General features: G+C 47.1%; 1 non-coding gene across 1 annotated transcript; it reads right to left on the bottom strand.

The window, feature by feature from the left end:
* Positions 1-12,045: 12,045 nt before the first annotated feature.
* On the bottom strand, positions 12,046-12,149 carry LOC138505357 (U6 spliceosomal RNA). Its single transcript, XR_011280156.1, has one exon. It is a non-coding gene; the product is annotated as a U6 spliceosomal RNA (small nuclear RNA).
* Positions 12,150-13,619: the final 1,470 nt, after the last annotated feature.

Below are 13,619 nucleotides of genomic sequence, written 5' to 3' on the forward strand. Positions count from 1 at the left end.
GCAAACTATAAGGCAATGTACTAGAAAACGGGCATCCAATTCAGAAAATCGATTTAGAAGGAAAAACACAGTGCAGCAAAATCACACGTGGAGAACTTGCATTTGCTTAGATTCACAGGTTTAAAATGACAAAACTGCTTAGAAAATGGGTAAAATAGACAAAATCGGAAATCGGTTTTGATGCTAAGTTACAAAGACACCTCACAGGTAGGATATGAAAGTGAAAGGGTAACTCTGAATGAAATGACAGGATGGGATTATAAAAGGAGAAGGAAAAAATCTGTTTTAAAATGAAAGCAGTTGCACAGGGAAAATCGGTTTCAAAAGGAAAATGACCAGTTCTATTAAAACTATATTTTCGTGACTAGATTATCAAGAAGAGAAATGCTGCCCGTGAAAAGGGCTAAACTGCAGTTTTAACCCCCTCATGCCGTGTGTCTCTTTATGTGGGAATTAATTAATGTATTCAAAATAGTGCTAAGGACTTGCACAACAGACTAAAATGGGTTGCAAATAATGGCGCTAACACTTGGAGATTCAAGGACAGGATACACAGAGAATTCTGACAATTTTAAAGATTTTGCTAGGGCAGTTATAGGATGTCTATGGGATTGTACCTAATACAAGGTAACAAAGCAAGGAATGCAGTTTGTGGTTATTGGGGAAGGGAAATACTCACAACAAGCACTTGAATGGGGTAGCTTGGACAGCGGACGGGGTTTCTGGACAGCAAGGCAAGATCCGGTCATTGCACACAGCGGCAGGCTCTCCTAGAAGGGGACAGCCGGGTCTAGTCTGCTCAGTGGATAGCCAGGTGCATCAGCAGGGCTCTCCTTGAATTATTGTGATTTTCGTGGGCATTTACGGGTTCAGTGGTTCTGCCTGGATAGGGTCAGCTAGCTCTGCCCTTGCAGTGGAATCTGGAATCTTGCGGGGTGAATCTGGAATGTCTGGAGATCTCTGGATGCGCTGGAGCTGGAAAAGTCAGACGAGAGAATCCAGAGCTCCCTCTGCCTCCCCTTTATATAAGGAGCATTACATCAGAGGATTTATTTACTATGTGGGCTGAACTAAGCTAGACATACCTCTAAATCAGATAGGTCAGGCTGCAATGTAACCTTCTCCCTCGAAGCAGATTGAACTGCAGGAGGTGAGTCAGTTTTATGGTGGGTGTTTTTTACAATGTGCTTTGTTCTACCAAAGTTACTTTTGCCAAAATCAGTTATGGAACAATACACTCATATTTACAATTGTCATCATCAGGAAACTTATTTGGGCAGATTACATATTTTACAAGACACATGCTGATTCAAATCCCAAGGCGGTGCGATGCTGTTTAGTCATTCTGGCAATCTTTCACCATTTCCATGGAACATATCTCACCTAAAATTCTACAATTTTATATATGTATACATATTATCAATGGTCATGTTCTCATTAATTTTCAAAGTTGTACCATGTATGTTATCCCCAGAATTGCCATTTTCCCGGCGTTTGCATCCCCAACATGTTAGAAAAATCTACAATGTCTTATTTTAATGGCGCACAGAAATTGTATTAATTTCACCTTAATGTGTCTTTTGATGACTGAAATAAATGACATGTTCTGAATTGTCTCTGAAACGAAAAGGGCTGGCTTTGTTTTCCAAATATAGGCATTCCTTTCCAACTCCCAGCAAAATGTCAGGTTCTGGTCAGTTTAGCCAAGTGTTGCCATGGATTCGCCTTTGAAGTCCTTCTGTTTGAGTTGAGGGGAGGTGTCACCAGAAATCCACCCCTATGTGCACTGGAAGTCCTTTGTCTCATGCTGGAGCAGTGCCACTTCGTCTGACCCAGGTGCTAGATTCTCCCTCTTGGCCCATTCTGTCCCCAGGGGAGGCAGGGCCTTTTGAAGCCAGGGCCTGCCAAACCTGTTCTGCTGGTCTCAAAGTACTTTTATTTCTTTATTTATTTTTCTTTCTTTTACCAAAAAGCAAGTCTTTTGGGAATAAATGTCCTATATTTATTTTAAAGCAAACCCCCATCACATTATTTTGCAAGCACAAAACCTTAGTTTAACATTTAACTTTTTAAAAGGCATTTTCCTGTTTGGCAAAAACACCATTTTACATGTGGGTTAATATTTCTTGGATGTTACTTTACAAATACGGTTTTTCCTTGCATCTGTATTCTGAGCATTTCCATGACCCTGGTCAATTTCTACTACACAGAAATCTGTTCAACACAAGGGTCCTTTGAAACTGACATAAGCCCAGAGAGAGATGGATTCTTGTGAAGAGTTTTCCTGAGTTATTTTGTTGCAAAAAGTAAAGCATTTGCCATATGGCTTGGGGTGACGTTCTCTGCTATTTCACAGATTTTGCTTGACACAACATGTCACTCAGTGAGGAATGCCCCCATTTTCTGGTGTACACCCTGAATATGGATGAACATGGATATGTCTTACTGGAACCAAACTGTGTAATGTTGAAAAGATGAAAAGGGCATCGGTGCACAGTTATTTTAAATGCAGAACATTTTCTTTTTGCAGTGGGAAGTTTTGAGCTGGCAGCATAGCAGTGCTGTCTTTGAATTCTTTTCTTTGGTGTACATGAAGAAAACACTTGTCTCCACCCTAATTCAAGGTTCCTTTTAACCTTCCCTTTCCTCATTCAGTTATGCTCCACCCATATACTTGAGACAGAATACACATATATCTTTTTTCTTTAGGGAGACCTGCATACACTTGGCCCCAGAAGAAGGTTGTGACTCAATCAAGCCGAAACGTCAGTGGTCAGCGTGGCTCATTTAGGGGGGCCACGAGCTAGAACCACACACATTTTCTCCATTGACTTCCAGACGTCGACCAGTTTTCTTGGTCATCCCACAAACGACAGGCTTCAGCAGACCCTATTTTACTGGTCTTATTTTTACACACAAGTGGACTAATATACCAGACTACTGATATTTGCTACATCGGCCACCTGACCAACAAATCCAACATCACTCTGTTTGTTTGGTTTAAGTGCCTGCAATGAGACATATATATATATAGAATATACCACGGCATTGAAGGTGTATCAGTGTGCAATAGATACAGGGTCCACACACAATGTTTTATTAACTTTGTATAAAATGTTGCATTAAAAATACCAGTTGCAAATGTGATATTATACAAAGAGTACTCAACAAACCGGTAACTAATGTACATGATCAGACTAATATGAAGTAATATTTAGTCAATCATTACCTGTTTGGGTACGTGATGAGGCATATAAAACTAATATGTTTATGCCTGTTCTTTTCCTGCTGTTGCCTGTATGGATTATTCATTGATTGGTTATCACATATTGTCTCAACATTTCTCTGTGAATAATGAACCAAACTTGTTCTAACTTTTTTTTAGAATAAATGAATGAAAGCTACATGTCTAGCCAAATAAAAAAGGCAGCTGTAGTCAAATCTCAGTAGTTGGATGGTTCTTTTCCCAGTGACACATATTTGTAAGTTGTTTTTCTGGATGATTTTGAAGGTTTAAATAACTAGTGCAAGAAGTTATTGCATATACAAAGTTTTGAGGACAGGGCAAAATCCCCTTTGTATACACATGAAGAAAACACTGGCAGCCATTCTCGGGGTGTTCCATGTTCCATCTCGCCCCATATGTGCTTGGCGAAGACAATGCAGACATTATTTTTGTAACTGCAAAATGCAGTTTTAAAGCAAGGGAATAGCGCGCATTAGAGCCAGCGCAGCCACGCTTCTTGTAACTGCTGAAGATGCAGTTTGGTGATGTAGGGGAGCTCTGCTGGGCTGGTAAATGTACTCCACATATCGGAGGTCATCAGAGTGGATGAGCTCAACCAAAGGCTGCATGTACACATTGAACAAGGTGGGGGTCAAGGGTGACCCCACAAGATAGAGATACTGGCAGAGAGCGAAAGGGGGAAGAGAAAGGGATTGTGCATGATCACGCAGAAAAGCTTGAAACCAAGATAATACCTGTCCGGTCAAGCAGGATGGAGTAGTTGACAGTATCAAAAGCAGCTGATAGGTCTAAAAATATCAGTGCTCCCACTCCACCTTGATCAGAGAGATGCCCAAGGTCATCTATGATAGAGACTAGAATGCTCTCTGTGCCCCGTCCGGGGCAGAAACTGGACTGAGAGGGATCAAAGGAACTCAAGGATTCAAGAAATGAGCTAAGAAGAGGACAAATTAAAGATTCCAATAACTTCATAAAAAAGGTAACAAAGAAATTGGATGGAAATTAGCAAGACAGGAAGGGTCAAGTGAAGGTTTTTTTTAAGAGGGCAATCCCCAGTGCATGTTTCAGATGTGACGGAATTAGCCTCAACTGGCCGGAATGGTTAATTGCCAGAGCAACCCATAGGGCAATAGTCGACATTATGCCATTAAAAAAAGCTCGAGGAATAGAGGCCTGGCCAGAGGCAGGTTTTAATTTAGAGATGGCCAATGCTATATCCTCAGAGAAAAAGGAAGGGGTAGGACCACAGATCAGCTGAGGCACACTTAGGTATTGTGAGGATAGCTCAGTGGCAACGTGCTCGCCTTGGAAGCAAGACAACATGGAGCAACACAGGTTCAATCCCCGGTCCGCACTTAGAAACCTCTGGGTATTAAGCAGGTTATAAATAAAATATCATATCATATCATTCTTTAAACCTGAGGACGCAATCATGCTATGTATAGACATCATTTTGTCACTGAAAAAGCTGGACAGGGAGTTGCACTAATCGTGTAAGGGAACAACCCCTGCCTGTAATTTGGCAGGGAGGATAATGAGCATATGAGATCAAATAGTTCTCTGGGCTGGTTAATGGCAGAATCCACTCCACCAGAGTACAACCTGCTCTTAGCAGCCGCAATAGCCCTCTGAAATAGGACAGTAACCTGGCGCAGAAGCAGACGGTCAATTTGGTGGTAGGAGCTCCTCCGCCTCCGCTCAGTCTGCCACCGCTTAAGCCGCAGGAGCTTTAAGTCACCATCAAATCAGGGCTCAGACTGGTGAGTTCACTGTCTGAGTGAGACAATCAGCTGTCTCAGCAAATACTTGGGCCAGGGATACCGAGTCCACCAATGGAAGAGCCGTACACCCTGAACTAACAGACGGAGCCACCTTGGCTGTATTGACAGAATGCCAACTGCGCTTCCACATATTAGATTCAGAGCAGAAGGACAGGCTGGCCTCAGCCACAATTAGAGAGGGTATTAAATGCTGCGACCACACCAGCGGCAAGGCCTGGCAGACTGTGACCAGTATTGGCACAGAGAAGATAAGAGCAAGCGTATTCCCCAGTCGATGGTTCGGGCCAGACACGAGCTGGTGAAGGTCAAAAGCCCTCATCCCAGACAGAAAGCACATAGTGGGCTGATCTTTATCACAATTAACTTTCTAGTTAAATCCCCAACAATCACCAGTTTATCGAATTTAAGCCGAAGCTCTGCAACAACATTTTAAAAAGCATCAGCGAAGGCTGGGTCATATTGTGGAGATGGTAGACCATTAGAGCATAACAGGAATAGGAAGGCGTAACTGAAAGACGAACTGATAATGCTTACATTTTTACCTTGTGATTGCACGGAATTACAGAGGGAGTCAAGGTGGAAATAGTAGGTTTCTGAGAATAAAGCAGATTAAGATGGTTTAATACGTTAATATTTTCATGTGCGTAAGACTGATAGTTGGGAGGTGTGCTACATTGGCCTCATTTTATGTTCTCAGAAGATTTAGCATTTGTATTTGTTTGAGTAATATTACAAAGTGCTTACTTCACCAGAAGGCAGCATGGCGCTGTAGAAGAACATGGGCCTCATTACAACCCTGGCGGTAAGTATTCTACATAACCGGCATGGCGTAATTAACGTGTCCGTGCTGGGTCAAAGCCGTAAAAAGCGGGACATTATGACCCATCAGGCATGAGCATTGCGCCATGCCGGTAATGTAAACTGCGCCATGGCGTTAATGCCCCCAAAACGGCACCTACCGGCATCGTGTGCCGCGCAAGGTGCTCTACCGCCACCCCGGCCACCGATCTTAGCGGTCACCGCAATTAGCGGTGACCGTAAATAAGCGGAACCGGAAGTAGCGTCATCGCGGCAGAACGGGAAAGAGCACGGCGACCATCTTTAAAAACACAATCCATTGGCATCCTCCGCAACCAGTGGACATCCGACCCTGAGACCTGCCAAAAACCATTAGCTACCTATTACCTGCCAGAAAATGCCAAAAGTTGTGAAGAAATCCTGTGACCGCCAGCGGCAAGACCGTTTCACCAGGGAGGAGCTGAATATGTTGGCTGAGACCCTCCAGGAGAATGCCGCTGTGGTCTTTTCAACACAAATGACCAGACCAGCAATTGCAAAGAAGAAGGCCATATGGGCCCTAGTTGCACAGCGGGTTAGTGCTGTGGGAACCGTACCCCGCAACGCGAGACAGTGCCGTAAGCGGTGGGATGATCTCCGCCTCCGCGGCAAGAGCATCCTATCAGCAAACCGGAACATGGGCATGGCAACCGGGGGAGGATCGGAGTCCCCAATAAAACTCCAGCCCTGGGAGGAAATCTGTGCCTCTACAATCGGTATGGAGAGCATTGAAGGGGTAGGAGGAATGGAGAGAGGAGCACCGACTTCAGGCGATGCAGGTAGGTGCCTCAAATCAAGCCATGCAAAAGTCACAGAAGTCCATTCATGTGAATCACAATGTTGCCCCATAGTGTAAATGCAACACATCAGCAGAAGACTGCCTACAGCCACATCCGACCTCCACCCTGTACACATGCAGTATGCACACCCTAACTGCAGGCACCCACATACCTCCATGCTACTTCCACACAAAAGGGAGAAAACCTGTATGCCCCTGCCTCAAATGTGCCGCATCTAGTAACCAAAATGATGTCAGTTATCACGATGCCCGCTCAATGTCCGCAGACCCATCAATAACACTCTCTCTCCTTTGCTCCACCACAGGCTCAAATTCCGACCTCGACGATGAAGACACCCCTACCACCACACCTGCAAAGAGGGCCAGGACCACAGTTCCAGCACAACAACCCACCACCTCTACTTTAGCGACCAAAACCCCACAGCAGACAAACTCCATTGCAAAAACACAGGACAGGCCACTGACAGGCACCCCAGCAGGCAGCACGGTAGCAGCAGCAGCAGCAGACATCCCCCAAATGGTGCCCACAGAAGGGACAGGTTCTGCAGGAAGCAGCACTATGGGTGAAACTGCTGCCATTGCAGCTTGCTCCAACAGCGATGCAGGGAATGAAGAGGAGATAGATGTGGGACCCTCCACAGCCCACCCTCATTCCCCCTACCTGTCCCAAAGCAGCCTGCATGAGGATGCCACACAGGGGCTATTAGATGATGAGGATTGGCCATCCCCCCCATCCCCTGTTGAAAATCTTCAGGAGGGGAGCAGCCCCATGGAAACAGCACTGGCAATATCCATGGCCCAGAAGAACCAACAGTCGTTGGAGGAGATAATTACACGCCAGCACCAACTCTCCACACTCCTGACTGAGCATGTTGCAGAATGTGGGGGTGCAAGGGCAGCAATGGAGCAATGCACAGAGACCCTGAGGGCAGCAATGGAGCAAAGCACCGAGACCCTGAGGGCAGCAATGGAGCAAAGCACCGAGACCCTGAGGGCAGCAATGGAGCAAAGCACCGAGACCCTGAGGGCAGCAATGGAGCAAAGCACCGAGACCCTGAGGGCTGAAATGCAGTCCTCCACAAAGGACATCTGTGGCGAACTTGCCGCCGTGCGGCACGTGCTCTCTGAGCTAGCTCACTCTATTCGGGACATGCGTCCCAATGATCAGCCAGGCACCCCCTCCACTGCCAGTTCGACCCCAAGCAGCCCTGTCCGCCGATCGGGCAGGAACCTGCGTAGCACAGGCAGGGGTGCCCCGGGGGCCGGGAGAGGTGGCTGCCAATAGTGGCTGCCCAGTGTAAAAATACATTAGCCACTTAATCACAGGGTGTGTTGGGGAGTTCAGGGGGAGGGGGGAGGGGGAGTGGGTGTGTTGGGGAGTTCAGGGTGGAGGGGGGAGGGGGGAGTGGGTGTGTTGGGGAGTTCAGGGGGGAGGGGGGAGAGGGTGTGTTGGGGAGTTCAGGTGGGGAGGGGGGAAGGGGGAGTGGGTGTGTTACACAAATTCACATTTACAATACACTTTTCCCTTTTGCACAAATCAAATGTGTGGACATTGTTCATTGCATATGTGTGCTTTATTGGTGTACAGTCCACAGTGTGCATGTCCCAGACACACACAGTGCCCCAAGTGCCGTCTCCATGTGACACACACCAACCATGTGTGCTAGAAGCATTGGTTGATGATATTTTGATGCACGTCACGTCCCTCCTGTGCATCGCCTCCTCCATGAGGTGCGGCCCCATCTGCACCCTCCTCATCCTCATCGTCAGGTGGTTGCAGTTCAGCGTCAGGGGGCAGGGGCACATTTCGTCTGATGCACATATTGTGTAGCATTACACATGCCATGACCATCTTTGCCACCTTTTCATGGCGGTATAGGAGTGACCCACCAGACCTGCTGAGGCAGCGAAACCGTGCCTTCAATAGGCCAAATGTCTGCTCAATCACCACACGGGTTTGTGTATGTGCACGATTAAAGTCCTCCTCGTGCTGTTTCTGTGGGTTCCGGACTGGGGTAAGGAGCCACCTCTTCAAGGGATAGCCTGCATCACCTGTATGTGGGCAACAATGTATGTGTCAGTCATGACATCAGATTCCATTAATGACTTGGCTACATGGCATGCATTCATCTCTCACTGTGTACTACATTTACATGCACTATTGGAGTCACACTATGAGACTGGTATATGTGTATTCCTCTCATGGACAGTTTTGCATGCCGTCAGCCAGTGTATGCAGGGGGGTCCAGTGCCTTGTGTGTGCCCATCCACTCTGTCAGTCCATTGCGTTTCTTTTGGTGGCCTGGCAGGTGTACAGTGATATCAATGCTCTCATCATGGCAACATTGCTGTCAGCCTCATGTTGACCTCACTGGGGAATTCAAATGTCGTTATGCTATTTTGATGATCCTCGGTGTCTGTGTAGTGGTGTATTGAGGTTGATGACCGTCATTTGCCTCCTTTGTGCGCAGTTATTGGGGTGTTGGGTGCTGTATTTTGGCTGGAGTCATTGCATGTAGGTGCATTTCGTTGAGGTGGATGGGGTCCAATTCAACGCAGTGCACTTGCGGATGGATGTGTCATGGTTGGGAGACACCCTCAATCACATGGTAGGGCTGCTTACATGGGGCATTATGTGTTCATGTGTCTGCTGAAGTTTGGCCTGCTTTAGGGTATGTGCTGGCTCCATTGTCTCTGGTAGTCGCTGCCAGGTGAAGTATGCATCTCTCCCTCCCCCTTTCAGCCAGGTAAAGTATGCATCTCTTCCCCCCCCCCTTTCAGCCAGGTAAAGTATGCATCTCTCCCCCCCCCCCTTTCAGCCAGGTAAAGTATGCATCTCTTCCCCCCCCCCTTTCAGCCAGGTAAAGTATGCATCTCCCCCCAGCCCCCTTTCAGCCAGGTAAAGTATGCATTGGTACGTCAATCACCTACCCACTTCACATTTCAATGGCCATGACATGAGACTCACCGAGTAGCCAGGATCTTGGCCCTGCATGTCGCTCCATGTAGCGTGGTATTGTGGAGTTACGCAGGACCATTGAATCATGGGTTGATCCGGGGTATCGGGCACAACAATGTGTGATGATCTTGTTTGAGTCACATACCATTTGCACGTTGATTGAGTGGAATAGTTTACGGTTGCGGTACGCTACCTCAATGGCATGTGGGACCACCAATTCCACATGGGTGCAGTCGATGGCACCAATGCACCCAGGTATGCCGGCTAGTGCATGGAAACCCACTTTAGTGTTAGCAATCTCCTGGGCAGACCGTGGTAATGAAATGTGGTCGTCTGTGTGCTTGAGGAGGGCATTGAGCACTTGGATCAGCGTACGTGAGAATAATGGTTGTGAAATGCCATGCAAGTGCCCCACTGTGTGCTGGTAGGTGCCTGTGGCCAGGAAGTGGAGCACTGACACTACCTTCAGTAGAGGGGGGGGTGGCGGTGGGTGTTTCAATCATGCTGACGATGTCGTCGTGTATCATGTCCACAATGGTGGTGATGGTGTCCCGGTCCAAACGGTACAAGGTGTGGATCTGCTCAGCGGTGAGGTGGAATGGACTGGCTCGGATGCGTGGGATTGGGGGCTGCCTGCGTGGTGGCACTGGCTGTGCTGGTGGGGCTTGCTGGCCCTGCCTTGCCCTCCTCCTTCTCCTCCTGCGTCTCCTCTGTGCTGCCTGTAGTTGTTGTTGTTGTAGCACTTGCATTGCAATCAGGTCCACCAGCCCCAACATTGCTAGTCGTATTGGAATCATTGTGGAGTGTGGCTGGGTGTGGGAAGGGGGGGGTGTGCTCTTTTTGTACTTGGCCAGTCTGTATTGCCTCCACCTGTGCTGATTGTGTGCACCTCTGGCAGCTGGGAGCACTGCACATGGCCATTTACGGTTGGTCCGCGATGGCGGTATTAGCACCATGGCGCTAAGGTACTTTACGGCCTTCGCGAGGGCGTTAAGAGCATGTCCGCTTGACTCGTGATATTCCCCACTTTGCGCCATGCCGGTATTTACGGCATGGGGGGTCGCGTGCCCGCGCACTTGGTGCTGTTAGCGGCACCGTTGATTACGGTGCCGCTAATTGCACTTTCGCGGGTCATGATGTGACCTAGCGGTAAGCGATGCCGGTAATCCTTTACCGGCATCGTTTTTCACTTACCGCCAGGGTCGTAATGAGGCCCCATGTCTAGCAAGTGAGGTTATGAGGAGAAGGAGGGAGCAGGAACCATCATTTACGTAAAAAACAGGTGCCTTCTAAGGCACAAAATAAAACACGTTTTTTAATGACACAAACAATAATACATTGTCATTTAATCCAAGAATAAAAAACAGACTATTCCACAATTTGGATACCAGTAGTCCAACAGTCTGTTGACCCAACCTAGATTATTGACATTTAGAATTATTAAGGATGGGGGAGTCCTGGGTTCTCAGGGGCCTAGGTCAGGGTCTCCAACCTTTGGATCTCCACATATTCTGTACTGCAATTCCCATCAGCCCTGGCCAGCAAAGCCAATGGTGAGGGTCCATGGGAGCTGTAGTCCACAATATCTGCAGAGTCGCAGCTTGCGGAACCCTGGTTTAGATCGTCAATATCATTGCAGTCTGTCTGCTGAATGGTTGAAATGACGGCCAGGATGGCTTTGCGTAGCAGGCACATTCTTTTGGAAAAGAGGAAGCCAGTGCGGAGAGACTGCAAGTCAGGGGAGTTCCATGGCCGAATGTGCTCAGTTGAAGCAAACGTCTGGTGGCTGAGTTTTGGACATGCATAAGTCCGAGGTAGGCCTTTGTTTTTCCCAAGTCCAAGCTAGATGAAATATGTACTTTAATGATGTGACATCTTGATTAAAACACAAGCAAGGCCGCAGTTTCCAAGATTGTGAGACGGAAGACAGCTGGTGTGGCAGGGACGAGTCTGAATCAAACGAGATGCTGAGGTTTTTGCACACAGGAGGACGGCACTGGACAGCCCACACACGACTCTAGCCAGAAGGTCACATGACTGCATACCTGTGCGACTCCAGTTAGATAAGCATCTATGCATCTAAGGTCCCCACAAAGTAAAATAATGTACCGTGTGTAACTTATTATCACTTAGAATAAGGCCTTAGCAAGCAGGGATAATACAAGGAGAAGTCCTCAGCAGTGAAGGGAGCGTTGAACCTAAGCATACGTTATCTCTTTTTTACTGCCCGGTCCATTATGACTAGGTACACACCCACACCCTCATTCTCCTTCTGAAATTATGCGGTGTTTGAGAACCATACTTTCCTTATATAACACCTCGCGAAAGTGTTCTTTATTCTCTCGCATCCAACAGGCGAGATATACTAACCCGACGAATGCTTCGTTTTATTTATTTATTTATTTATTTATTTATTTATTTATTTTGTATGCAACGCTTCACGAATTTGCGTGTCATCCTTGCGCAGGGGCCATGGTAATCTTCTCTGTATCGTTCCAATGTTCCGACCAAGGCTTTGTTAAACCTATGAAGTTACTCTTGGTTGCTTAAACTCACATATTTAAATACAACTATCCGGATGAAAGGTCACATGACTGCACACGAGACAAGGGATGAGTCACGTCAGAATTCTGCATCATGAAGAGCTAATGTTATAATATCTGATCCTTGGCTCCCATATCACCCCTGTATCCCTGTAACTCAAGGACGTTTTTGGTTCGTCCCTCGCTGCATCGTGTGCAGTGTTCAAAGCAAGCAGGCAACACGTAATAATGAAACAAATGTATTTTGCATTTTTTACGAGGCCGTAGAGATTGCATGTCCATGTACCACAGATAATATTGTTTTCCCTAGCCATCCATTCATGACTTCCTACAACCACTGCACCCAATATCCCTTCAGACAAATCTCCACCCACGTACAATTGCTTCAATTAATTGAAACAGAACAACTCATTTGAAAATAGAATCTACATTTAAAACATATATTTGTGCCGCTCAATTGGAACTTGGTTCAGTATGCCAAGAGCGAGCTTTGAGGCAAGAGCATAACCCAACCTTATAAAGGCGATTGCATTCAATTAAGCTCTTGTCTCGGGAGGATAGCTCAGGGGCAACGTGCTCGCCTTGGAAGCAAGACAACACAGTGCAACACAGGCTCGATCCCCGGGTTATAAATAACCTATCATATCAAATCATGTGAATGAACCAACACATTGTTAAAAAAAAAAGGTGCACGATCTTGTGTCTTGTGCTGCTTCCGCCCCCACCACACGAAAAGGCAAGACACATAATGAGTCAAAAACCAAATGCAATTTAAGGTGCACTATTTTTTTCAAGGAGCATCTGAGTGCCTGCTTCTGTGTCAGTGTCGGGTAGATATATGCAACAGGTCAATAGGTCAGCCAGAGAGGTACTAGCCGCACCCAAGCACAGTAGCTCAGACAATAATGTAGCCGAAAGGAATGGTGGCTGTTGTGAGCCCAAATATGCACTAAAGACGGCGCAAAGGACAGGTTGCACTGCAAGGATGCAAAGCACAGAAGCTCTGCACAATATGTATGGGGAGTGCATGGCACAGAGGTACTGCAACTCGGGGATGGGTACGGCACACGGGCACTGCACATCATGCTAGATATTGGAGTGCACATGTAACATGGCCGTTTTATAGAACAGGTGCTCATGACTTGTTGACACTGCACACCAGTTGGGGTTAGGCATGGGACCTTGGCAGGGCATAGCAAATATACAGCATGGCACATGAACACTGCGTCCCACCAACGGGGACCTGGCTCTTTACACTCCAGTGGCAGGGAACCTTTGGTAGTCTGCAGTGTACACCGTGGGCATTGGACATTGCACTGTGAACTTTTGGCAGAATTACAGAACGTACTAATTGAATTTCAAGGCTCTCTTTCTGCATGCAGCTGGTCACATGCAGCTCCGCTGGCATCATGTGGTTCAGGGGGCAGGGCAAGCACACCCCGAGCAGCACAGC

This window comes from Ambystoma mexicanum, chromosome 11 (assembly GCF_040938575.1).
Source record: "Ambystoma mexicanum isolate Mex_15411 chromosome 11, UKY_AmexF1_1, whole genome shotgun sequence".
Classification (NCBI taxonomy): domain Eukaryota; kingdom Metazoa; phylum Chordata; class Amphibia; order Caudata; family Ambystomatidae; genus Ambystoma; species Ambystoma mexicanum.